Source organism: Terrapene carolina, unplaced genomic scaffold (genome assembly GCF_002925995.2).
Source record: "Terrapene carolina triunguis isolate 2854851 unplaced genomic scaffold, T_m_triunguis-2.0 Scaffold96, whole genome shotgun sequence".
In the NCBI taxonomy this organism is placed as follows: domain Eukaryota; kingdom Metazoa; phylum Chordata; order Testudines; family Emydidae; genus Terrapene; species Terrapene triunguis.
This window is the reverse complement of record NW_020664447.1, coordinates 29,132,803-29,158,061: the sequence shown is the minus strand read 5'-3', so window position 1 is coordinate 29,158,061 and position 25,259 is coordinate 29,132,803. Positions and strand designations below refer to the sequence as shown.

At 43.5% G+C, this 25,259-nt stretch overlaps 1 protein-coding gene across 1 annotated transcript in view; it reads right to left on the bottom strand.

Annotated features, from left to right (window-relative positions):
* Nucleotides 1–25,259, bottom strand: part of LOC112116887 (transmembrane protein 263-like) — a 311,024-nt gene that overhangs the window by 89,747 nt on the left and 196,018 nt on the right. The window lies entirely within an intron of this gene.

Here is a 25,259-nt window from a genome sequence, read left to right as displayed (position 1 = left end):
CACTTGTCACAATGGTATCCAAGAACTTACCTATGCTACTTCCTTATGTAACCCACACACATCCTGGGTGTGGTGCTCTGTACCCTCTAGTGGCACCGAGACCACTTAGAAATTAATGAGTCTGCTACAGCCTTAGTTAAGGGCCATGAAGTAGAAGCTCATGCACTAAGCTCCAGAGGCCCCAAGTTCCATCCCAACGACTGGGGTCTGTCAGTGTTACACTTACCTGTGTTACTGTGATGGTCTCATGTGCACAGGACACAAAGGGGGGCATTGGGAATGACATGGCACCAAGCTATTTAGACACTTAATCCTCAGAAGAACATGAAACATGGATACACAAACAGGGGAAGAGGATGATAAGATTCCAGGCACATGGCATGGCAGTCATCTGTTTTTTTCTGAAAGCTCTGCCACTCAGTATCTCAGAGGGATGGCCAAGCTCAGAGCTGGCAAGATAAGAAACAGAAAACCTGAAGAAACAAATTGATGCTACTGTGTGCCACCAAGAAAAACTAAACCCATTACTCAAGGACAATAGGGCTATAAACATCTTCAAACTGCAGCAAACACGGAGTTCACACCAAAAATAAGACAAATCAAAATCAGCTCTGTTCTCCGTGAGTATTGATAAGTCAAGAGCTCCCTGTTAGTTGAGAGGCAAGCATGCTGGGAAAGGAAGGGGAAGAGCAACCACTTCCAGACAAGCTGCCTCATTCAGGCTGCCAACAAAATGCTGCCTGTTGCAGACGAGCCATCTCAAAATACTGAGCCACAGAGCAGCACTGGCCAAAAAGCTGATTAATATATTGTTTCAAAAGCCACAAGCAGATGCAGATATAACATGCACAGGTGGTTATCTGTCAAGGCTCAAGCTTCTCTCCAACACTGCAGGATGGCAGCATTTGCTCAAAATCTCCCGTATTACACAACAGAGGCACACAGAGAACACTCGACAGGCCATGGAATTTTAGAGTGCTTCCCACAACTGTACCCTCAGTCCAGGGCACCAAGCATGCTCCCACAGATGCTACATACCTCAGCACAAAATGCCTTATTTTGAGCTGCACAACCCCCAAACCACCTGTACTTCATGGTCCATTGGTTAGCTCACGTGAGCTCTTCTCTGATCAGTACACAGGAGATGTACATGCCTAACTTGCATTTCACATGTTGGGGGCGGGGGGAAGAAGTACTAATAACTGTGGTGTACTGAAAACTTTCACCATTACCAGAAGGAAATTTTGGCCAGTAGTATTGCTGGTAAACAGCTACTGTGTTCATACTGAGAGGTGGCTACACTTCAGTGGTGGGGAAAATAGCTCCCTACATACAGAGCAAAATTGTGGCTTTGCTCTTGTGAAATGGGCATAGAGTAGTATGGAGCTGCTTTAGTGGCTCTGGATAGATGCCAACTGGACCAGGGAATGCACTGTTTAGTGTTCTTTACACCTCCAGCAGAAAGGTCAACATGCACCCCCCCAGAGCCTACTGCCAGACACAAATAGGAATGCGGGAGTGGGGGAGCAAAATTCTGGTCACTCCTAACTTGTACAGCCCTGTTGTATCCTATGAGATGAGAGAGTCTATAACTATAAGACAACTTTATTAATATAAAGAAAAAATTATTTTGAGGCAGCTGAGCTTCCTACCCTTCTACTCCCCCCCTCCAATAACTGACAACTCACAAAAGCAAGGAAATGAACGTGGCAATGACAAGGTATGTGTAAGATTAGAGGTACATACCGTTAAGTGGTTTGACTTTACATATCCTTGCTTTCATGGGTTTGTATCAGGTATGTGGTGTGGGTAACAAGCCTAACTGCTTCACAAACAAGTTTCTGTGCATTAACCCTCCTAGGGTTTTGGTTTTTTTAATGCTCAAGTGGCGGACGTGGAAGAGGGCAGGCAGACCTAAAACTGTATCTGATGATGGAGAATATTCTACCCCTTTTTGTTGTGGTATAAAATCTGACCAAAAAGTGTAGCACCTGATGGAGATAGTTTTGTGCTCACCCATGAAATTGCAAACTGATTGGCTACCTACTTTTTAAAAGAAAAATAAGAATTAATGCTCCATTTTAAGCCCACGTTAGAACACAACCTTAATTATGGAATCACTACCAGGCGCCTCCATAATTAGAGCCATCATATGATTTTCAGGGAGGTTCCTGCTTTTCACCTAGTTCTAGAGCAGCTAACGGGGGCATACGGAGGTTCCTTCAGGTCACTTGCATGGGGTCACACAGTGACAGAACCACGGTTACAATGAAAGATGTTTCTGACTCTAGGCATTTACTCTCATCACTAGCCTCCCCACAGGCTCGGCACTTTCATTACAATGGCTGAAAAAATATATTCAGCTCAGAAAGAGCAAAGCACACAATATCTGCAACAGAGTCAGACAGAGTCCAGACAGGAGTAGATCACCACCAAAGAATGCAAATCTCCAAGTTAGAAGCCTGAATCACATCACTTTGAGCAGTGAGCAGCACAGGCTGAACAGAGGGGTCACTGTATAACCAAGACTATAAAGGATTGTTTATTTCTGTTTGCACTGATGTAGTTATTTGTTTAAAACCTCTACCCCAAATATTTCAAAAGCATAGTGACCTCACCCAGCCAGTTGGAGTCAGACCCTGGAAAATTCATTCATAGCTCTCCTGACACCCTTCCAGACCCAAATCATGCTGGGTCTGAGGAAAGGAAAACACTGACTCCTTCCTTCTCTCCCCCTTTCCGCACCTGATTCTGCTTCTTGTTATTTTCATATCAATGCATTTTCATCCTCAATCCCACCTCCTCTGCAAAGAGGCTTTGTGCTCCTGCCCAAAAGAATAACCAGTGCCAAGTTAGAAGGAATGAAGGAGTGTCACTAACCTCCTGACAGCAACACCCAGACACTGTCGGCTACTGTCTACTGTCTACCTGTTTGTGCACTCGCTGCTCCGCATTAGCTGGCTACAATCTTCCTCAAGCACTGGTGAGCCAAAGAAAGCTTCTTAAATTCATTCACATGGCAAGCCCTTAACTCCAGGACTGAGCAGTTGTTATGATCACTGTCACCACTCGTCAGGGTTAGTGAGGAAGCATGGTCTAGTCAGTGGGCACAGCACAAGACCAGGAGTCAGAAGACCACAAATTTACTATGAGAACTTAGGCATTTCTCAAAGTCTTTCTCTGTGCTTTCTGGCCCACAGGCAAACTTGCATCTATCAACAACAAGTTGTGAATTAAAGTCAGTTTAGTTTGTGGACACATTATTTTGCAATAAAAGTAGTTAGAAGTGATGTTAGCTAAGGCCTTGTCTCCCCCAAAGCTTGCACTGGTTTAATTAAACTGTTGCAAATCCCTGTGTGGACATTTTAATTCTGGTTTAAGAGGAGTTTATTTCAATTTAGCTTAAACCTATTCCTAATCAATTTAAGCCAAACTGAAAGGAAAAGTAAAAATAATGTAAATAAAAATCTGTTTAAATTCCCAACTGTTTCAATGCTCTGTATAGACAATGTTAAGGTCAGTAATAAACTGGACTTTGTCTCAATCTACTCTACCTACTTCTATTCTGAAATGAGAGCATCCACACAGAGACCGGCACCAAAATAACTAAACTGGTTTCAGTTCATACCTTTTGTTCTTTCAGGGGCAGCATGCATGTACGCCATCACTTGGCTTCCTTAACTGTCAAATGGAGACATTGGTGACCTATTTTTCAACATGTTTTGAGATGCTTCACTAATCAGTGTTTGTTGCATTTTGAAATGCTCCAATGGAAGGGACCAGAGAAGCACAAACACCAACCCATCACAAAAAGCAAAACACAAAAATGCTACATCTTCCGGAAAAAAAACCCCCAACCTGGCCTATAGCCATCCTGTGGTGTGAGCCTGTGAGACTATACACGTAGAGCTGACTGGAGGATGACAATTCCGCTTTGCGGCAACTTTCAAGGTTTCGAAATTTGTTTTCATTCTGCACCAGAACAAAACCGAAACCTTTTGAATGTTCTCATGAAAGCGGAATGGTGTGGAAGTGTCTGCTGTCAGACGGAAAAGCTCAGTTTCTGATTCTGTGTGGCGTGGGATGTGGGAGACCCACATTCAAGTCTCTGCCCTGCCTGATTCAAAGTAAACTTCTTCATCCCAGATCACTCTGCGTCAGCAGAGAAGGGCCTTGAACCTGGGTCCTCTATGCCCCGGCCAGTGCCCTAACCACCAGGATATAGCGTGAGAGAGTCTCGTTGTTTGACAAAAACATTGTCAAAACAGACACATCTGCCCCCAATATTTTGATTTAGATGAAACAGTACAAAATATTCCAACCAGCTCTACATACAAGATAAGCAGGATCAGTCTGGATCAGTACTTGGAGGGGAGCCCTCTAAGGAAACCCCAGAGTGCTGCAGGAGGTGGTGCTGGCTGGTGGAACTCTACTAGCTCAGGCAGTACTGATAGCAATGCCCCAGCATAATGCTAAGGATACTGTGCTGTGGAAGGTACAGCCTTTAAAAGAAGACAAACAAGAGTCAACCACTTGTGGTTAGAGCCCTGCACGGATACAAATTTATAGCCGCGGATGCAGATATTCGCGGATATAAATCGATATCCGCAGAACCGCAGAGCTCTCCCGGGAACTGCAGCAGCAAAAGGAGCAGAATGTGGGGCTGCCGCTCCCAAGAGCCAGCGCCCCATTCCAGCAGCTCCTCCGGTGTGGCTGTACCACCCCCAGACCTGCCCCTGTCCCTTCCACGCAGCTATCTGCGTCTCCTGTCCGGGGGCGTGCACATCGCTTGAACACAAGAGCGCGACCAGGGACAGTTGCCGGTGAGCCTGGTGCCTCCCCCAGTAGGTGGGCCTGGGGGCGATACAGCTGCGCCGGAGGAGCTGTCAGTGTGGGGCGCTGGAATATTCTTCTCCTTTTGCCGCTGCGGTTCCTTGGAGAGCCCTGCGGTTCTGCAGATACCGATTTATAACCGTGGATATCCACATCCGCAGGTATAATTTTGTATCCGCACAGGGCTCTATTTGTGGACTTTGAGAGCCCTGGCACTTTACCCAAGGCAGTCAGGGTGTTAGCCCTGGTGTCTTGGCCAAATTCCACCTCTCACTACATTTGCCTACTCAAATTCCCCTGCGGTTTCAATTGGATATGAGATACATCACTTCCTGTCCTAAACTATTGTGCAGTGTTGCTCTGTATTGTATAACAGATGCTATGTTCCAACTTAAAGGAGTCTGCATTTCTGTATCCCTGTGCATGGCTTGTATATCAGTTCAAGCATGTATGCAGTGTTGTAGCCGTATTGGTCCCAGGAGCTTAGAGAGACAAGGTGGGTGAGGTAATATCTTTTACTGGACCAACGTCTTTTGGTGAGAGAGACAAGTTTTGAGCTGACACAGGCTCTTCTTCAGGTCGTGTAAGACAATGTGGAATCCTTTGGGATGAAAGGGGCTACATACACACACACACAGAGTAAGGTACAGTAATATTTTGTAAAGCTTCTCCCAAAACACTTTACAGAGTTAGAGATATCCAAGGTATTAATACTATAAGAGATTATTCTGACAGGAGTCCCCTCTGGTGAGCCCTTGGTGTGTATGCAAGAACCGAAAGCCTTTTAATCGAAACCCTTTCATGTGCACCCGGAGCAGCCCCAGGCCATATAGCCTAAACGTGGCACTTTATGAAAGTACAGGAACATTTCAAGCTTCAAAACCTCATGAGAAAAACTTCTACTTGTTAGAGGGGGAGAAATGTGCATGAAAATATGAAGGGCTGGCATGGCAGTCTAGAGGGAAAGCAACTTGCTACCATGGGGGGTGGGTCAGGGGAGACTTGAGTTTGGAGATAGCGGTCTCAGCCCCTTGATGTTGGGAGCATCTCACATCGTTCTGCATTGACTTCTCTGGCCAAGCAAGGAGCAACAATGCTAGACTCTGCAAAAAGCCATAAACTCTCCTTGGCTGGGAGATGGTGCCTGCGAGGTGGGGGTGTGGAGTGCGGAGAAAGCTCCAAAACAGGCACAGAGAAAAACCTAGCATTGTGCTCAAAGGGAAAAAATATCTGCTCCTTGCGGGGGTTGCTGAGTGGTAACGCTATGTTCTTGCCTACAAGAGACATTGCTTCAATTTCTTATCAGAGTCCTTTCCCCCTTAAGCTGTGAGAGTGAGAGGCCACACTCTCGGCCCTTCAAGGGAAAGAGGCTGGAAAAATAGAGTGCCTGGCTTTAATCAGCCCGCTGAGGTGCCACTGTTGAATAAAGAGTGGCAATAAGTTCTGACCAGTTCCCCTAAGCTGGAAAGATGGAAGATAGAGCAAGAAGGGAAATGGGGGTGAGGGGCAGGAGACAGACTTGAAAGAAGACACAAGGGGCCAAGTTTTCAGCTGGACTCCATGATCATGTCAGGATTTTACATGCACCTGCTGGGTGCGCCCTCTATTTTTGTAGGCATTTTAATGCGGCGGGGTGGGGGCGTTGCTGACAGTGCAGTCTTTGTCAGACTCATCTGCAGCTACAAAAAATTCTTATTCTTGGAGTATGGCACGTGCTGTAGTTCTCTGAAAACCCAATTACACCGTCCTCTGTTCTGATCCGTATTAGGTATGCCTCAGCGGCAGACCAGCTCGGCAATAATTCCATCCGCGAGAACTCTCATCGGAAGAGCAAACCTCCAGTAGCAGAAACAATCAGAAAGCAGGCAAGAGCAAGCCTAATCCATTTAAGTGAGACTAAAACAGCCTTTATTATTATTAATAATAAAAAAATAGGCTTAACTAGTGATGCTAGAAATTATCTGTGTCGGTCAAGCAAAGCATAGACCTTGCAGCAACTGACTGGCGACCAGAGCTTGGGGGAGGGAGGAGAGAAGGGGAAAGGAGGGGGCCTGGAAAAAGGCAATATACTCTATCAGCTCTCAGAGTCTCTCCCAGCTTTTCATTGGCTTCACCCCATCAACTCAGAAATCAAAAAGCTTCAAGCATCAGACATTTGCGTCTGCTCCATCTTCATCACTGCCAGACACAGCCCTGTGATTAAAAGAATGGAGAAATAAGGAGCTTACAGATTCATTTCCCCCAGCTGATATGGTGACTTTCTGCACTGAGGTATCGATCCATGGGTCTGGCCTCTGCCGATAACTACATGCCACGGGGGTTAATTTAACTCTCCGCAGCCTGGCACTGCTTCTGATGCTGTGCAGAGAATGGTTATAAATTATACAGCCCTACAAAGACAAAGCAGGAAAGAATTTTCTCAGCACGTTTCCTTTGTCTCCCATCCTTCTGCAACTGGACCCGTTTTGCTGCTTGTAAGCCTCATTTATTTTCCTCCTGAAATTATATTAGAACCATTCACTCAAGTATAAACAACCCTTAGGGTGCTGTGAATTACAGCCGCAGACAGGAAAAGGGCAAAAAGAGAAGCCTTCCAAAGTGGCTAGTTATTTTTATTTACACACACAAACACACACGGCCTAAAAATGCAATTGCTACTAGCAAGTTTTAACTGAACTCACACCCTACAGCCAATCTCCATGTTGCAGAAATGGTGGCTATTACTCCCTTGAAGGGTCTACTACACAAGTCACTCACATCAAGTCCAAGAATAAAACAACGACTGAGCAATGTTAACTGGAAGGACAGTCCATGCACAGATTCTGCTTTGATGTCACATCTCATTGTGCTGTGATGACAACATATAGCAACAGCAGTTCAACTCAAAATAAAGTTAAAACTATTTTAAACCTCATATGCCAAATTCTAACCTGCAGTGTGTGTTAGTCAGTCACAAACAAACTCTAAACATGTTAGGAAGGTTTGAGATCCACTCTTGAGCCTTATAGATGTTTCCTACTTCAAGCTCCAGCAAAATTTCCTGCTAATATGGCCCTATAGAGAATTCCCTCCTCACCCCAAATTGGGCCACCATTTTAACCCTGTACTCCTAAGCAAAAATTGCTGCATTTACGCATCTGATCCTAATCCCTACTAAATTCTCTCCTTCCACACAGGCTGAGTGCACCAATGACCACACATTCCATTGTCTACTGCTAGCACTGTACGTAACTGTATGCTCTTCAGAGCAAGGCTGGTATTGTATGCATTATAACCACTGATGAAAATCCCATTTGTATCCCACTATGAGCTTGGGATCTAGATAAGTTTCCACTTTTTCTCCTGAATACTACAGCATAGAAATTTTTTTTATTCTATTACTACCTCCTATCTATTGCAGTAATGCATAAAATGCTTATTAGTTTGAGATGTAAATGCTGAACTCATTCTGGGGCAGAGAATTCCAAACCCTGATTGCCCTGTCAGGAAAGAGCCACGCCCTCTATGGAATCTCTGCTTTGTTTCTCCTAGTTCCAAGAATGCCCATACATTTTTCTATTGCTGCTTAGTTCAATCAGATCTTTAACCAAGTTATTGTGATTTTACTTTGAGGTACTGTAGTTCAAGACATTTCCACTTCTCCAAACTGCTTGAAGTTAAGATCTTCATCTTAAAAACAAAGGATTACAATGAAAATGACCAGATACCAGTAAATGAAATCAATATTTGGGCTGTTGAAGGATTTGGTTTGGAAGTATCAGAAAATGAAATTCTGTTTTATGCACTGGCTAAGAGAGATGCCTGTAGCAATGTCGTCAGCACTGCCTGTAGCTTTGCCATAGGAGACTTAACTCTTGAGAACATAGGAATTACCATACTGTATCAGTGACTAATGAATCATCTAGTGGTCTATTCTGTCTCAGACAGTGGTCAGCAGCATATGCTTCAAAGGAAGGTAGCAGGCACTTATAGAATTATTTGGTCAAAGGAGAAGTTTTTTCCCCTTATTTCAAACAATTAGTAGTCTGGGGAGGAGATGAAATTCATTCTTTATGGACAGTCCAGACCTGATTGTCTCCTGAGTACCTGCAGCTAACAGTACCTTCTTGTGGGGGAGACAGGGACTTTTACCTAAGCATGACTACTGGTCTGTGGGCTTTGAAGTGAATTAAACTAAACTGAATTAGGGACACTTTACATCTGAGTAGGATCGTCCACACAGGGGTTTAATAGGCTTTAGTTAATGCACTTCAAAGTCACACCTTTATTTAATTCAGATGAACTTTCCTGAGCATCCTTGTGTAGACATACCCTTAGATGCCCACATGAGACAGACTGGAGTGGAACACTAGAAGTGAGACAGGCTGGTGTGGGTCTACTGGACATGGCACATGAACAAATGAACAAACTCACTCTTCTTTGTATTTAATCTTGTCAGATCTAGTGCAGACACTTGCTTCTCCAGAGCTGCTTTTGTCAGCAATAGAGAGACAGGAGATACATATCTCAGCCTGAGATACATGGTACAGTTTTGGCAGTCTTCTGCATAGAGTATGTGTAAGATGCAGTATAACAATTCTTTCATTCTGTCTCATCCTTTTGAATGCTGCTTTTAGAAACCCAAGTAGGACATTTGTGCATTGCATGATTATAATTTTATTGACAGAAGGAGATATAACAGTTACAGCTAATGTATCCCTAAGGGTTGATAATTGGATGTAGATCGTATTCTGGGATAGGAGATCTGACTTAAATGCATCTAAATCTCTGAAATAGACTGGGATGTGATGAGCTGGAAGGTAGAGGCGGGAGAATTATGTATCAGGTACGAATATAAAATGCACTTTCATTTTATCATCCCTAGTGAAATTTAATGGTTCCATCCACTGTCCCACCATATTTCTCACTCAAAAGTGTACAGCAAACAATAAAGAAAAATGAGAAAACAATCATTGCAGACAAAGACTGAGGAGCTTCGGGCTTCCTCGATTTTCTCTATCAACAGCCAAAGCATATTAGTTTGTGAACTATGGCTTATTCAGATCCACTCCTCCAAACTGAAGCCCGGTGTCTGGAATAGGACACAAAACACCACCTACTAGCTATTAACATCTCATTAGATGAAAACAAAACCAACAGTTATTATAATATAACTATCCTGGATCAGAATTGCAGCTTCGTTTTTACTTTCTACGCCAGCAGGAACGGAGAGTGCTGTAGAAACTGTGGTTATCCCCCAGGGCAAGGGAGAAACTCATGCTCCCCACTGCCTTGATTCAGAAACAAACTCTAGGCTACAAGCATTGCAGCATGAACATACCCAATTCCTGGGAGGCAGAATGCTTTGCTTTTATAGCAAGCCTTTGGGTGAAGGTACAATTGTTACAGCGGGGAACACCGAGGGTGTGACAAACTGACAATATTTTGTAATATCCTGAATGCCCTTTACTGAATTAAGTTACACTTTATTGAATTAGGGTTAAAACCTTTGGGGTGCACTGTTTTAGAAATGCAAAGGTTTATGTACTATTGTGAGATTGTATGGAATTTCTTCAGCGGGAAAATAAGATTAATGCAATCTCTGGAAGGTCTGAGGAAGTTCAAATATCTTTTAGGAACAATAGCGTGAAATGGTGAGGGAAATGCAAATTCTCCTCTCCAAAGCCAATCTTTTGAAGATACAACTGAGGGAGAGAGACCCCTTGTATAGTAATTACCTGCTTCTGGAAACTCCAGAACAAAGACCCTTGATCTGTATAAAAGGGTGGACTACATTTATCATGAGTGTGCTAGTTCTGAAGCTGTGACGAGCAAGGAACTACAAGGAAACCCCGAGGGTGGGGTGTTGAAAGACTGCTCTTGTCAGAGCCCATATGAGAATTGGGATGAGCTCTGGCCAGCTTATTAGCATGCGTGTAGGTTCTTTTATTGTTTCTAAATGTGTTTTCTCTGTAGTGCTTTTAAAATATATATAGAGAGAGAGATATACTTATCTCATAGAACTGGAAGGTCATCAAGTCCAGCCCCCTGCCTTCACTAGCAGGACCAAATACTGATTTTTGCCCCAGATCCCTAAGTGGCCCCCTCAAGGATTGAACTCACAACCCTGGGTTGAGCAGGCCAATGCTCAAACCACTGAGCTATCCCTCTACCTTAAGAATAAAGTAGGCTTGCTTAGGAAGAATTGCGTGGTAACTTCTATCGGTAATAATCACTCTGTTTTCAGTCTCTGAAGAGAAAGCAAGCAGGTCTGTTTAGGCAGACTGTCATTGCTGGGAGTAACACAGGGGACTGTTCAGCCTGGACATACCTTGGTCAGAAGGGAATGAGATGCAGGTCTGCACCTGAGAGAGGCAACAGCTGAGGAATGTGCCTGAGTGTGGGTGCCTTTCCTGGGCCACTGAACGGGAATACAAGTGCAGTTGCCCTGAACTGTGACAGCGTGTGAGAAGAGTAAAGGGAAGAGGGAGGGGATGGCACAGAAACTTTGGGGCTTTATGAGGTGCTTGAAGGGACCTGTTCCCTTGGTGGAGAAACCAGGACACTCTCCTGGGTTCAGCAAACATGAGTGGTGCTGAGGAAGCCTGGGTGTATTGCAACCCTTTAGAATCCTATTTGCTAGGATACTGTAGGAAGACGTGCACAAACTCCGCACAAGTGGCAATAGTCCAGATGATAACTTGGGTTGAAAGATCCCTGAAAATGTCCTGCTACAGCAGCTGTTTCACCGACTGCAATTACCATACTGTAGGCTGTTACGTGAAAACTCACCAGACTAAGCAGCAACCCAACAGTGAGTGGAAGAGAATGCAAGGCTGTGAGGACAGGCTCAAAAGGACACTGACGAGTTTAACCTCAGAGTATTCTGATTAAGAAAAGAAAAGAAAATTCCATAGTATTCAAAGAATTGAGAGAGAGATGCATATCTTCTACTTCTATTGTTTCAGCAAAACATCTACCACTGAGCTCCCACAGCTTCCCACAAAGCTCTAAGTCCAATGTATTACAATGAAGTTAGAAGGGGGGGGGGTTCTATTTTGCTGCCCCAAATGTCCCTGTTTATTGCATTCAAATAATGGCAAATCTATATGAAAGTGCTCCTTAGTACATGGGATTGTTCTGCAACATACGCACTAGAGTAGTATGGCTGTTAAAGAGTGTGGCTTCCTCTACAGTAATCATAAAAACACTCATGTCATGTTGATTTGGGAAGACACAAACCTCTCCTGAATTCTGCAAAAACTGTGAGGGCAAATATATAGCACTGAGGTTTTCCTGAGCCAGAAGTCAATCCTCTCAGGCTGCATATCCCTTTGCTGACAGGAACTTGGCTAACAGGAATGAGTTAAACTGACATAGAGAGGATTATATTTCTAAATACACTCTACTGGGGTGCTGTAAACAGGTCCAAGGTACCAGTGAGGAAGTAACAGAAAGTGTGACAGATCGAGAGCATCCTGTTCTGCAGGTGAAAAATTACTTGTCCAAGCTGGAAGGTGCCTCTGCCTCTAAGAACGCCAGCTTTAAAAGAGGGAGTTTGGGATCTGAATGAAGCTTCCCTTGAGATTCTGAGAAACTACAATATCCACATGCAGTAACAGTGTTAGAAAGCTGCTGCCACCTATAGACAATCAATAGCACTACCAACAGCTACAGGTTAATCAGAAAACTGCAAACAGGGAGCAGGCAGCTGTACAACTAGCTCATACAGGAAGTGAAGATGAGAAAGTATACTCCCAATTTTCTCTCTCTCTCCCACACACACACGCACAGACTCTTTCGACTGTCAAAGCAGCTCGTCAGTGTCCTTGAAAAATAATGCCACATATAAAGGAACTGAGGTTAATCTGAAAAAAGGGCATAACTGATTATGGTGCTGCCCCAGGCTGACTGCCTGGTCCATACAGAGTGGGCTCAACAAGCCTGCTGAGGGTACAGTTCTCAAGCTGTTGGCCTGTCTGCATGGGGCATGCTCAACAAAATTGACTTGTGTACTGCCGCAAAACCACTGGTCGGTCTTTACAGACAAGCAAAGGAAATATCTCTGGCTGCAGAAAAGGCGAGTCCAGAGCTATTCAGTCATAAAGGAGCAGAATCCCTGTCAGAGACAGGAAAGGAAAGCAGGCAGGACAACAAGAGTGCGCCCAGAGTCTTGGCTGGGAGCCTCACTCAGTGCCACCAAAGAAAGCTAACATGGAAAAACCCTTAAATCTGCTCCCACAATAGTTCCAGCCTCTCTAGCCCAAAATCCAGGGGACAGGACAGTAACTGACAAGCTACACAGCCCCTTACTGAGGAAAAATCTGTGTGTGATAAGCAGGTTGGGGGAGAAATATTTGAAATGTGTTTGCAAGAGGCAGATTAGGCAAGAAAAGCTGACTCTGCTTCCCTGTGGCCTGCACCAGGATTTCTATCTAGTCCAATCTCCTTCGATAGCTGATTGTGAGACAGGGAAGAAAGCAAATGTGATTCCTCAGAGATCAACCACACCACAAGAGATTTAAAATACAACCCCAAGAAGGGGAGCAGAGAGAAATGCAGCAGGGAGCTCATGAGGGCCGAGGGTGACCAGATGTCCCGATTTTATAGGGACAGTCCCGATTTTTGGGTCTTTTTCTTATATAGGCTCCTATTACCCTTCCACCCCATCCTGATTTTTCACACTTGCTGTCTGGTCACCCTATGAGTGCCCTATGTGGCTGGAGAGGAATCAGCTGCTTATTCACCTTCCTTCACTGTTCTTCCCTCATTAACCTCTCTGAACAGGATACTCATGCTCCTGCAAACCAGGTACCCTGCACATCACCTGCAGACAAGGCAGCGGAGTGAGGAGCTCTGGGAGGAGGCACAGAAAGCAAGGAAGGCGATCAGGAACTTTCCGAAAATCAACCAGACTCAATCCTGACCTCCCAGAGCTCCTCCTTTAACCCTCCCACCTAACCCAACAATTTCCAATGCCTGTTAGAAGCAGGGTCCAGGAACCTTTTGTATCCAACTCTTGCCTACATGACTGTTATTGCTCATTCAAACTGTATCTTTCATATAATATTGTACATTGCACTTGTCAGACTGGGGGAGGAATCTGATTAGCTTCTAGAAGCAATTTAAGCAATAAGACGTAGTAGACTGAATTTCTGGGTAGTTACAGGCCATCCTGGGGGCTGTTACAAGACTTTCCCTATCAGGATTAGGGATGAACCTGGCTGTATACTTGTTTCAATGTGTGTGCAGCTCCCATTAATGTTAATAAGAGCTGTGTATGTGCACTGAGAGTCTGCCAAGTGACAGGTGATAAACAGCAGCCATTTGCTTAGCATACATGAGCAAGAGAGGGCCACAAAACACGTAGATATCTAATGCGAGTGTCTGAAAAATGCTTAAATGTTGAGTCACACTTGCAAGCCTTAAATAGCAAAATAACACACAACATTCATTGAAAGCTAATGTAACGCAGTAGACACACTGTAAGGCTTTATGGCATGATACTAGGTGACAATTCCAAGAAGAGGATGTAATATACATACTGAAATATATGATAAGTTCTTGTGAGCTTACCCAGTGTGTACCAGAAGCCTGAGCACCTAAGCTGAGTTCTCATGCAGCTAATAAAAATGCTCAGCCTTCTTCTCCAAGAAACTTGACTACTTAATGCTTGGTCTAATTCATTAGATATAATTTAGGAATAAAACCCAACCATGGGGAAAAAAAGACCAAAACTGCCAGTGCCCTGCCCCCAAAGTAACACAAAACAAGGAAGGTGTCAGAGTTGTACCTCTTTGGCATGCAAAGGGACACACACTAATGCAATGAACGGGAACTATTTGCTCTAGGGTGAGGGGGGAAGCACAAGAACACATATGCTCAAATTTTCAAGAGTGGACTGTAACTGTAAACGCTCAATTTAAAATATCGTGAGGCGGGGGGATGGCAGGAAGGTCTGAGCACCCACAGCTCAAATGGACTGCACTAGGAGCTCCTGGTGTCCAGTGGTCCAACAATCAAGCTCAAAGTATATCAATTTGGGCACCCAAAAATAGAAGCACCCCACATTAACGGCTTGCCTATTTTTGCCTTAATGTGAGCCTAGGTTGGGTTGAAACATTATACCTAAGCTCTTGTCTCACTAAACGGGCAAACATGCGATCAGTCAAACTACAGGAGCAGAACAGCGGTGATTCTGTGCTGTACAGTGCAGTTTTATGCTGGGCATACCAAATATTTCATTTTATAGTAATAATAATAGTAATATGTTGCTGGGTATGTTTATTGAAAGCAATAAATTTTGCACAACTCCAGATAGCTCATTAAATATTTACTAAATAAGAATATTTAGTATTTAATAATAGTTACAATAGAATGATAAAAAAAAATTGCTATTTTGCCGATGCTTCTATGCATTAGTTACAGGCACATGATGTCCTCCAGTTTGAGTTTACAGAAAACACAGCTCAGCATCTGAATGCCTAAGATGATGGTCCAAGTTGCTATAAGGTATGTGCAGCTATTTTTGTAGAAAACATTTTTATAGTTATTTTAACAGTGTTTAAAGTTAATTGAAATGAGTTCTTAGATTTACCTTCCCCCCCTTTAGGGGCTGTTGGGAGGATTAGTCAAGATTTTCTCACTGCTTTCAAGATGGAAAATGCTGCATGAATGCTATTATAATATTCTTACAAAATATCCTTTAGTGGCATAATCTTGTCTGCAGCAATCAGACTGTATTTTATCAACATATATCATGTGACTCCAGAGGGCACCTTTGCCCTTCTAATGACATCATTGTTTTCCAACTAATGACCATCAAATAGACTAATCATACCCAAAGAAAAGGAGGTATCCTGCAGGTATATTCAAAATGAAAGGAATGATGCCCCCTCCACTCTCTTTCTCACACTGACTAGGCATTGAGAAATTAGCTAATGATAATGATTTAATAATGGAACAGATGCTTAACATAGCTCAGTGCCATAACCCCACTGGCAACTACCATCCTGGACCCCTCTAAGCATCCATAGGCTACTCAAGTGAGCTTTGCTGAAGACCACGGAGCTATCAGTCTTTGCTTTTCACATCTCAGTACCACAACGTTGACAGATTATGTTTCACGTGTTGTAGGGCTTGCCTGAAATTCTCTCTGCATGGTTCTCCCCTCTCTTTCACGCTAGTATGGCCAATGGTATTAGGAGGCTCAGTTCTGATCGACACATGCATCAGCGAAGTAGGACTATAATGGTGGAGAAGAAGGGTGCAAAGACTTGCCCTCCTGGAGATTTCTGACACTAATTACAGGAGAACACCATCCACGTGGCTTTGACGATTAGCTTTAAAGAATTGCTTTAGGAGGAGTAGAGAGCATACAAGACTGGTGGGATTTTCAATTTTGGGGACTTGGATTCAGCTCTAGTGCCTCAGGCACAATGAATGTCAGTATGCTAGGCCTTATATTAGCTCCTAGGAGTCATTTGTTCACAACTCAAAGTCACTGCCCATAAATATGGTACAACCCACAATCTCTGCTCTGGAGAGGCCCAAGACTCCAGAGGATGGAAATGGCACTCCAGTACTGTCCTGAAAGCAGCAGTACTGGCACATGCCTAACCTATGCCATGTAATATGCCTGGCCCAAGCTGGCACAAGAGGTCTTGATTAATGTGCACAAAATACATCCAATGTACCAAAATAAAACAATAAAAATAAAACAAAAACCATAGCAGAGATAGGATAAGGCGGCCAACTTTGGGGGTACAAAATTAACGAAATGGGGGTGGGGGTGGTTTGGATTCAGGCTCCAGGTTATACAAATCCCCAAAGTTCAGGTGGGGAGGGAGAGTGTGAAGTTCAAGTGAAAGGCTCTCAGACTCTCAAACTGCCAGTGCTCTAACCCACAGCAAACACATCAGAAGAAATGTTTCCCAGTCAGCACAGATAATGGCCTTGCAGGCTAAGTGCTGCAGAACCTCCATTCAGAATCCTCAACCCTTCTGTCAGTCACACCGAGAATCCAACGGGGAGGCTGCAAGGGATTAAATTCCATCAATAGATAAATAAAGTCTGCATCAGTTCTTTCAGAACAAGACAGAATTCTCTTAAATTACACAGTGGAGGCAAAGGAACAGTCACTGATCAGCTACAAACAAACAATAAATTCTTACTATTTTTGATACTGCTATGAATCTTCCAATAGGGAGGAATTGGTTGCGAATCTGAAGGTGGAAGGTAATTTGGGTGAAAGTGATCATGAAATGATGGATTTCATGATTCCAAGGAAAGGAAGGAGTGAGAGCAGCAGAATAAGGTTAATGGACTTCAAAAAAGCAGACTAACAAACTCAGAGAACTCGTACATAAGGTTCCATGGGAAGAACATCTAAGGAATAAAGGAGTTGAGGAGAGCTGGATGTTTCTCAAGGACAAAATATTAAAAGACAAAATTGCAAACTATCCCGATGCAAAGGAAGGCTAGGAAGAATGCATCAGGAGCTCTTTAGTGATCTGTAAAACCAAAAGGAAGTTCCACAAAAAGTGGAAACAAGGCCAAATTGCTAAGAAGGAGTACAAAAGAATAGCACAAGCGTGTAGGAACAAAATCAGAAAAGCTAAGGCAGAAAATGATTTACACCTACCCAGGGACATAAAAGGCAGTAAGAAGAGGTTCTTTAAATCCATAGGAGCAAGAGAAAAATGAAAGAAAATGTAGGTCCTCTACCTACTGTGGAAGGAGAGCTAATATCTGATGCCCTCAAGAAGGCTGAGGTGCTTACTGCCTGTTTTGTTTCTGTTTCACTAAAAAAAGTTAATGATAACCAGATACTCAGCACAATTAATATAACAACAAGGAGGAAGGAACACAAGCCAAAATAGGGAAAGAACAGGTTAAAGGCTATTTAGATAAGTTAGATGTATTCAAGTTATAAATAATAAATAAATTAATTAATGGAGATATCCTATCTCCTAGAACTGGAAGGGACCTTGAGAGGTCATCAAGTCCAGCCCCCTGCCTTCACTAGCAGGACCAAGTACTGATTTTTGCCCCAGATCCTTAAGTGGCCCCCTCAAGGATTGAACTCACAACCCTGGGTTTAGCAGTTGGCAGGGCCTGATGAAATTCATCCTAGGATACTTAAGGAACTAGCTGAAGCAATTTTAAAACTTCTAGCAAATGTCTTCGAGAATTCATGGAGGTAGGGTAAAGTCCCAGAAGACTGGAGAAGGGCAAACACAGTACTTATCTTTAAAAAGGGGAACTAAAAAGGACCCGAGTAATCATAGACCAATCAGCCTAACTTTGATACCTGGAAAGATACTGGAACAAATTAATCAGTTTGTAAGCACCTGGAGGATAACAGAATTATAAGGAATAGACTGCATGGATTTGTCAAGAACCAATTATGCCAAACCAACCTAAGTCCCTTTTTGACAGGGTTACTGGCCTAGTGGATGGGTGGGAGGGGGCAGCAGTAGGTGTGATGTATCTTTATTTTAGTAAGACCTTTGACACAGTGCCACATGACATTCACATAAGCAAACTAGGGAAATGTGGTCTAGATGAAATTACTATAAAGTGGATGCACAACTGGATGAAAGACCGTACTCCAAGAGTAGTTATCCATGGTTTGCTGTCAAGTTGGGACAGTGTATTTAGTGGACAGAGGTTAGTCTTGGGTCTGGTAATGGAGTAGAGAGTATGCTTACAAAATTTGCAGATGACATCAAGCTGGAAGGGGTTGCAAGCACTTTGGTGAATAGGATTAGAATTGAAAATTATCTTGACAAATTAGAGAAATGGCTTGAAATCAACAAGACGAAGTTCAAAAAAGACAAGTGCAAAGTACTTCACCGAGGAAGGAAAAATCAAATGCATACTTACAAAATGGGCATTAACTGGCTAGGTGGTAGTACTTCTGGAAAGGATTGAGGGATTCTATGAGGGGCATGATACAAGAACAGAAATAGACTCATAGAATCATAGGACTGGAAGGGACCTTGAAAAGTCATCTAGTCCAGTCCCCTACACTCATGGCAGGACTAAGTATTATCTAGACCATCTCTGACAGGTGTTTGTCTAACCTGCTCTTAAAAATCTCCAATGATGGGGATTCCACAACCTCCCTAGGCAATTTATTCCAGTTTTTCCTAATATCCAACCGAAACCTCCCTTGCTGCAATTTAAGCCCATTGCTTCTTGTTCTATCCTTAGAGGTTAAAGAGAATTTTTTTCTCCTTCCTCCTTGTAACAACCTTTTATGTATTTGAAAACTTATCATATCCTCTCTCATTCTTCTCTTCTCCAGACTAAACAAACCCAGTTTTTTTCCCAATCTTCCTTCATAAGTCATGTTTTCTAGACATTTAATCATTTTTGTCGCTCTTCTCTGAACTTTCTCCAATTTGTCCACATCTTTCCTGAAATGTGGCGCGCTGAACTGGACACAATACTCCAGTTGAGGCCTAATAAGCATGGAGTAGAGCGGAAGAATTACTTTGCGTGTCTTGCTTACAACACTAATACATCCCAGAATGATGTTTGCTTTTTTGGCAATAGTGTTACACTGTTGACTCATATTTAGCTTGTGGTCCACTATGACCCCTCATATCCCTTTCCACAATAATCCTTCCTAGGCAGTCATTTCCCATTTTGTATGTGTGCAACTGATTGTTCCTTCCTAAGTGGAGTACTTTCTATTTGTCCTTATTGAATTTCATCCTATTTACTTGAGACCATTTCTCCAGTTTGTCCAGATCATTTTGAATTATAATCCTATCCTCCAAAGCACTTGCAACCCCTCCCATCTTGGACTCATCCGCAAACTTTATATGTGTACTCTCTATGCCATTACCTACATCACTGGTGAAGATATTGAACAGAACTGGACCCAGGGCCGATTCCTGAAGGACCCCACTCGATATGCCCTTCTAGCATGACTGTGAACCACTGATAACTACTCTCTGGGAACGGTTTTCCAAGCAGTAATGCACCCACCTTATAGTAGCTCCATCTAGGTTGAATTTCCCTAGTTTGTTTATGAGAAGGTCATGTGAGACATTATCAAAAGCTTTACTAAAGTCAAGATATACCACGTCTACCACCTCCCCCCATCCACAAGGCTTTTTACCCTGTCAAAGAAAGCTATCTGGTTGGTTTGACAAGATTTGTTCTTGACAAATCCATGCTGACTGTTACTTATCACCTTATTATCTTCTAGATGTTTCCAAATTGATTGCTTAATTATTTGCTTCATTATCTTTCCGGGTACAGAAGTTAAGCTGACTGGAATAGATTTGCCTCTTACTGGAAGGAACAGCAGTGAGCACACATTAAGTAAGGTATCTTTCAGGGACACCTTTCACTGATATGATGGGAACTCCCCTTGCTGGCTTGTATCAATATCGGCAAACATACAGGTTTAAAGTGACACTACCTTTCAGTCCATGGCCTTTTAGAAGTTCATGTTAACCCTGGTTCTCTTGGTTTCAGATGTAATGACCTTGCGTAATCATGGCAAAGCTAACATTGCCCAATCCTGACTCTTCTGCTGATTCCCAATCTGAGGTAAGAAGGACACCCCGCACGCCAAGCCCAAGAGGGATACCCATCATCATCACCTGGCCAAGTTCATGAAGATCTCAACATTTTTCAGTCATTTCAAACCCTATGCCAAATGGTGTGGTCACATTTCAAAATTTATGGTCGCTAATGTAGCCTTTAAAACAGAGTTTTTCTTAACCTTAAATCAGCCAGTCCATTTCAGAAGTGTATAAAAGCCAGGAGTTTAATGGACTTAAAGTGCCGAGGTATTGATGGCTGTGAAATGGAAACTATTTATCCTGTAAATACTGGAACAGCTAAGAGCGCTCATCTCACCTCCATTTATTTGTTAAAAACCCTGGTGAAGGAAAGGTTTTGGCAGCTGGGGATCTAGTTACTGGAAGGGATGTGGGATAGGTTTGCAGCAGCAAGCCTGAGGTGGGAGCACTTGTCACTTTGAGGGTGGGGAGTGGGGATCGCCATGTGTCAGATATTTCCCCCTTTCCCTGGTCACATGTTGACTTTCAAGCCTCTTTTCAACAACCTCCACATCTGTGTGTCTTCCTTTTTACTTTTAAAGATTTCTTCTGGGACCAGCTGTGCAGAGCTGCAGGGTCCAGCCATTTCCCATGGAATTGTTACACAGTTAGATGTGCAACTGAAGCTGGAGTGCTCCATCATCTGGGATGGGTTCAACTGCAGGAAACAGTTAGGGCACACCAGACTCTGCTGTTCACTAGAAGGAGCAATGGTCTGGTGGAGAGAACCTATGCCAGGACTCAGTGTAGACAGCTGAGCAGCCCTAAATTCATTCTGGTACCAGCAGGTTGAAGCCCATGGGATAAATCACCAGTTGCAACAGCATTTCTTAGGACACCCTGATAAGCTGAGACACACCCAGAAAACTGGGCCAGCCAGGTCATCCTGCACTTGCAGAGCCTCAAATACAACTGTGGGGGGAAATAAAGAGATAGGAAAGATGGATTTTCCAGCCAATTAGCAGCACATAAAATAAATATTGAACTGCGCTGTCCAGATAGAAGCCTATGGCTGTCCTAATGCCTGTAGCTTACTGATTCCAGATCTCCAAACGATTCAGCTCCATATACCCCCTCGACTGAATTAGCTGAGAAAAAAATTGGGAGATAATCCCAGCGATTTCCACACAAAACCCTGCTGGGCTTTGTGTGCCATGCATAGGCGGATTGGAGTGAGAGAGAGTTGGAGGGTGGGGGCAGGCAGTCGATACTCTGCACTTACTGTATTTTTCTTCACTGTGCAGAGAATTTATAGGAGGGTTATTTTTTTTTTAAGACCTGTTGGGCTGATGGCTAAGCAGAATAACCAAGGATGCAGAACTCTGCTATGCCTGTGCTGGACAACACCCTGGCTAGGTGCAGACCTACGGTTTCTGATCATGTCTAAAAGATCCTACTAGTCTGCATGCAACAATCTATGGACTTAGGGAAACATCCCCAGTACCCACTTTTCCTGAGGTTAGGATTCCTTGCCATTTGATAATAAAAAAGTACATAACTTTACATCTTCTAAGCATTTTAATAATTAAGTAACACACAATACCCATAGGTATTAGGGAAATATCCCCATTTTACAGATGGGGAAACTGAGTCAGAAGAGATTTCTAATTACGAGTGCCAACGTTTGACACTGCGGGCCTGATCTTCAGTTGAAGCTGTGTGTGCTCAGCACCTCTGAAGTCACAGGCAGCTGTGGAGAGCTCTCAGAATAGTGCTCCATGTATCTAAAGTGGAGCATCCAAAATCTGAGGCACCCAAAGCTACAATTTTGAAAATATGATCTTAAAATCTACACACAGCATGTCTAGTTGGGTGCTGGGAACAGCAGTGCTCTCTACACTCGCACTGTTGCTAACTCAGGTGGAGCTTCACTCGGGGGGAGATTTAAACCAAAATGCTGGTGTACATGAAGCCATTTTATGAGGCAAGATATCCCTTCTCCCCAGATAACTTCAGCTTCCCTCCTCTAGAAGCTGTTAATGACGTGCTTGTTTGGCTCTCAGTACATTGCATTTGATAAAATTAACACTTTTTTCTTTAAACACTAACAAGCTTGTTTTCCTTTCGCCTGTACCAGCCTTCTAGTTCCTGATTTGAGGATGTTCCTTGGAAGTGTCAACTGGCATCTGGGTTTGGGGTGATGCTCCATATTGCCAGTACTATTTAGGCCTTTTCATTATTTTGCAACCACAGAAGAATGTCCTCAACTATAGTAACATATCCTCTAACATTAGGATGGGAAGGGCAGGCTCCCCCCTCCCTTGGTCCCTTGGTAACATACAATCTGTCCTCACCTTGTGCCATCACCCCCTCTCTTTCATCCATGTTTTTTCTTTTCTTTAGGCTATTTATAGTGATGCAGAAATATGAATTGAGATCCCTGGGGGGTGCTTTCTCTTAGTTATCTGAACAATTTGGAGGTAGGGCCCCCCAGCTGTATCCAATAAAAACCCCCCACTCTAATTAAGTGGAGTAATCTCCTTAGAACTTTTTACAAGTTTGCCCATCTCAGACACAGACATCATCAAAATACAATTTACAAATAGGACCCAATACCCCAGCAGGCACACATCCTTCTGAAACCCCACAAGGCTCTTCTTCCAAGAGAGAGACTTCACCCAACCCAGTGTGCATTCCTCCCCTTCACCAAAACCCCAGGAGAACCCTGTGACAGTGCACCCCATATATGATTATGACATACTTATAATGTATTTTATGCACGGTAAGTCATGTGAGGTGTCATTGGAAAAGTTATGATTTGCTGAATATGATTATCCTATGTGTATGCATGTATCATTTTTGTATCTGAAGTTATGAATATTGACTATATATCTGTATTTCAAATATAATTACATCTGGATATTGCCCACTAGACAAGATGCTTTCAGTCTAGATAGTGGGTGGGGAAGGGCCTATTCAGGGCAATGGGCCATTAGGAAAGAACAATGGGCCTTAGGAGAAGCTTATCACCCACCTTGGGAGCCTTTCCGAGAACGCTACAGACAGCCTCCAAGTAATGGCTGCTATGACTCTACAAGGACATGTGATCAGACCACGTGATGCTGGACTTGAGATGCCAGTATTTTTCCACAGACTGGTCTGGGAACCAAGCTTTGAAACAAAGGGTTCCTGCCATATGCAAAAGCTCTATAAGGCAGGGAGTGACATCATCTGGTGTTCGTCAATCCCCACACAAGAAGATTCCTGGAAATGCCTGTGGAACAAAGGTTGAACTGGGGGAAGTGCTGGACCCAGGCTAAAGGGATTTCTAACTTGTGAATGAAACACCTGGGGATTCCAAGCTGTAAAGCAAGTGCAGCTTGCCCCTTAAGAATCTGCAGCCTGCTTGTATCATCTTTTAGGGTGAGAATCTGCTAATTCATATCCAATCTATTTAGTATATTAACCTTAGTTTGCGTTTTTTGTTTATTTGCTAGGTAATCTGCTTTGATCTCTTTGCTATCACTAATAATCACTTAAAATCTATCTTTTGTAGTTAATAAACTTGTTTTTGCTTTATCTAAATGAGTGAGTTGGAGTGAAGTGTGTGGGAATCATAACTCAGGGGCAAAGGCAGTTGCATATTCCTCTCCATATTGAGGGAGGGGGCAAACTTTATGAGCTTACGCTGTACAGGTCCCTGTGCAGCACAAGACGGTTTAATTTTGGGTTTATACTCCAGAGCGGGGTGCGTGCCTGGGGCACTTGGAGTTGCCTTAGCTGTAGCCTTTCTATTGTTGGTTCATTGCAGAGGCTGGACAGAGAGCCTGTATGTAACTGAAGCAGGTTGTGTCCCTACCCGTACGTATGCTGGTGAAAGTGCAGGCTGGAGGGCTCTGCAGCTTGTCACAGCAGTACAGTGTGAGAGGGAGCCCAGGCTGGTGGGTCGGGGGCTCAGTGGTACCCCAGTTCCAGGTGGCACCCTGGGAGGAACCTATCACAAACCCATCTTGCAGTGTATCCTGAAGCTTAACAAATCTGGGCTCTGGCAAGCCAACATACAAAAGGAATTCCAGAGCTGAGGGCTTCATGTTAAAATTGCTCCGTATCTAATCTTTCCTGATTAAACCAGCTGGCTGTTATCTTAAGTGCATCTGTTGATCCCAAATGCTGCTATACCATGCAAGAATGAGGTTACTAAGATTCAGCCCATTTAATGCTTTAAAGGTCAAAGCCAGCACCTTAAATTACACTAGGAACTCGATACACATCATCCACAAACATCTCATATTATCTGAGACGAAATGCCTCTCAAACCAGCCTCGGAGTAGCGCAATAAGGTTTCACATTTTAATTCATTTAGATACAATGCCAAACCTGCTTGATCTTTGCCCCACAACTCTCTGGTTGGGAAGCCTGGATTTAAGAAACTCTGGTGTTACCAACAAGATCTTAATTGTTTATGATGTGTGTGTATATACAAGTCTTCTTTGTGTTAAATGAGAATTGTGATTCTGTCTTGTTTATATGAACCTTCCATGCCTGGTGCATGCCTGAAATAGCAAAAACCATCACCCACTGAACTTAATCCAGCCCTGTTCTACCTGGATGTTAATTTATAAGCAACTGCTCCAAGAAACGGGTGACGAGCAGAGCAGAAAGCACACGGGAAGCCGGATCAAACATCCTTGAGCAGGGCATTATCCACCTGCCTTCAATTCTGGAAGAAGGTGTTGGGAGTGGTGGGTGGGAAGGGAATTAGGCACTGAGTTGATGCTCTGACAGAAAGGGGATGATGCTTGGTTAGACAGGACCAGCTCCACAGGCCATATCCTGCCAGAGCAGAGGAAGAGTGTCTTCTCAAAGGGGCCCAGACTAAGAGGAGAAAAACAACTAACCTTTACAGGGGTTTTATCCCTTTAT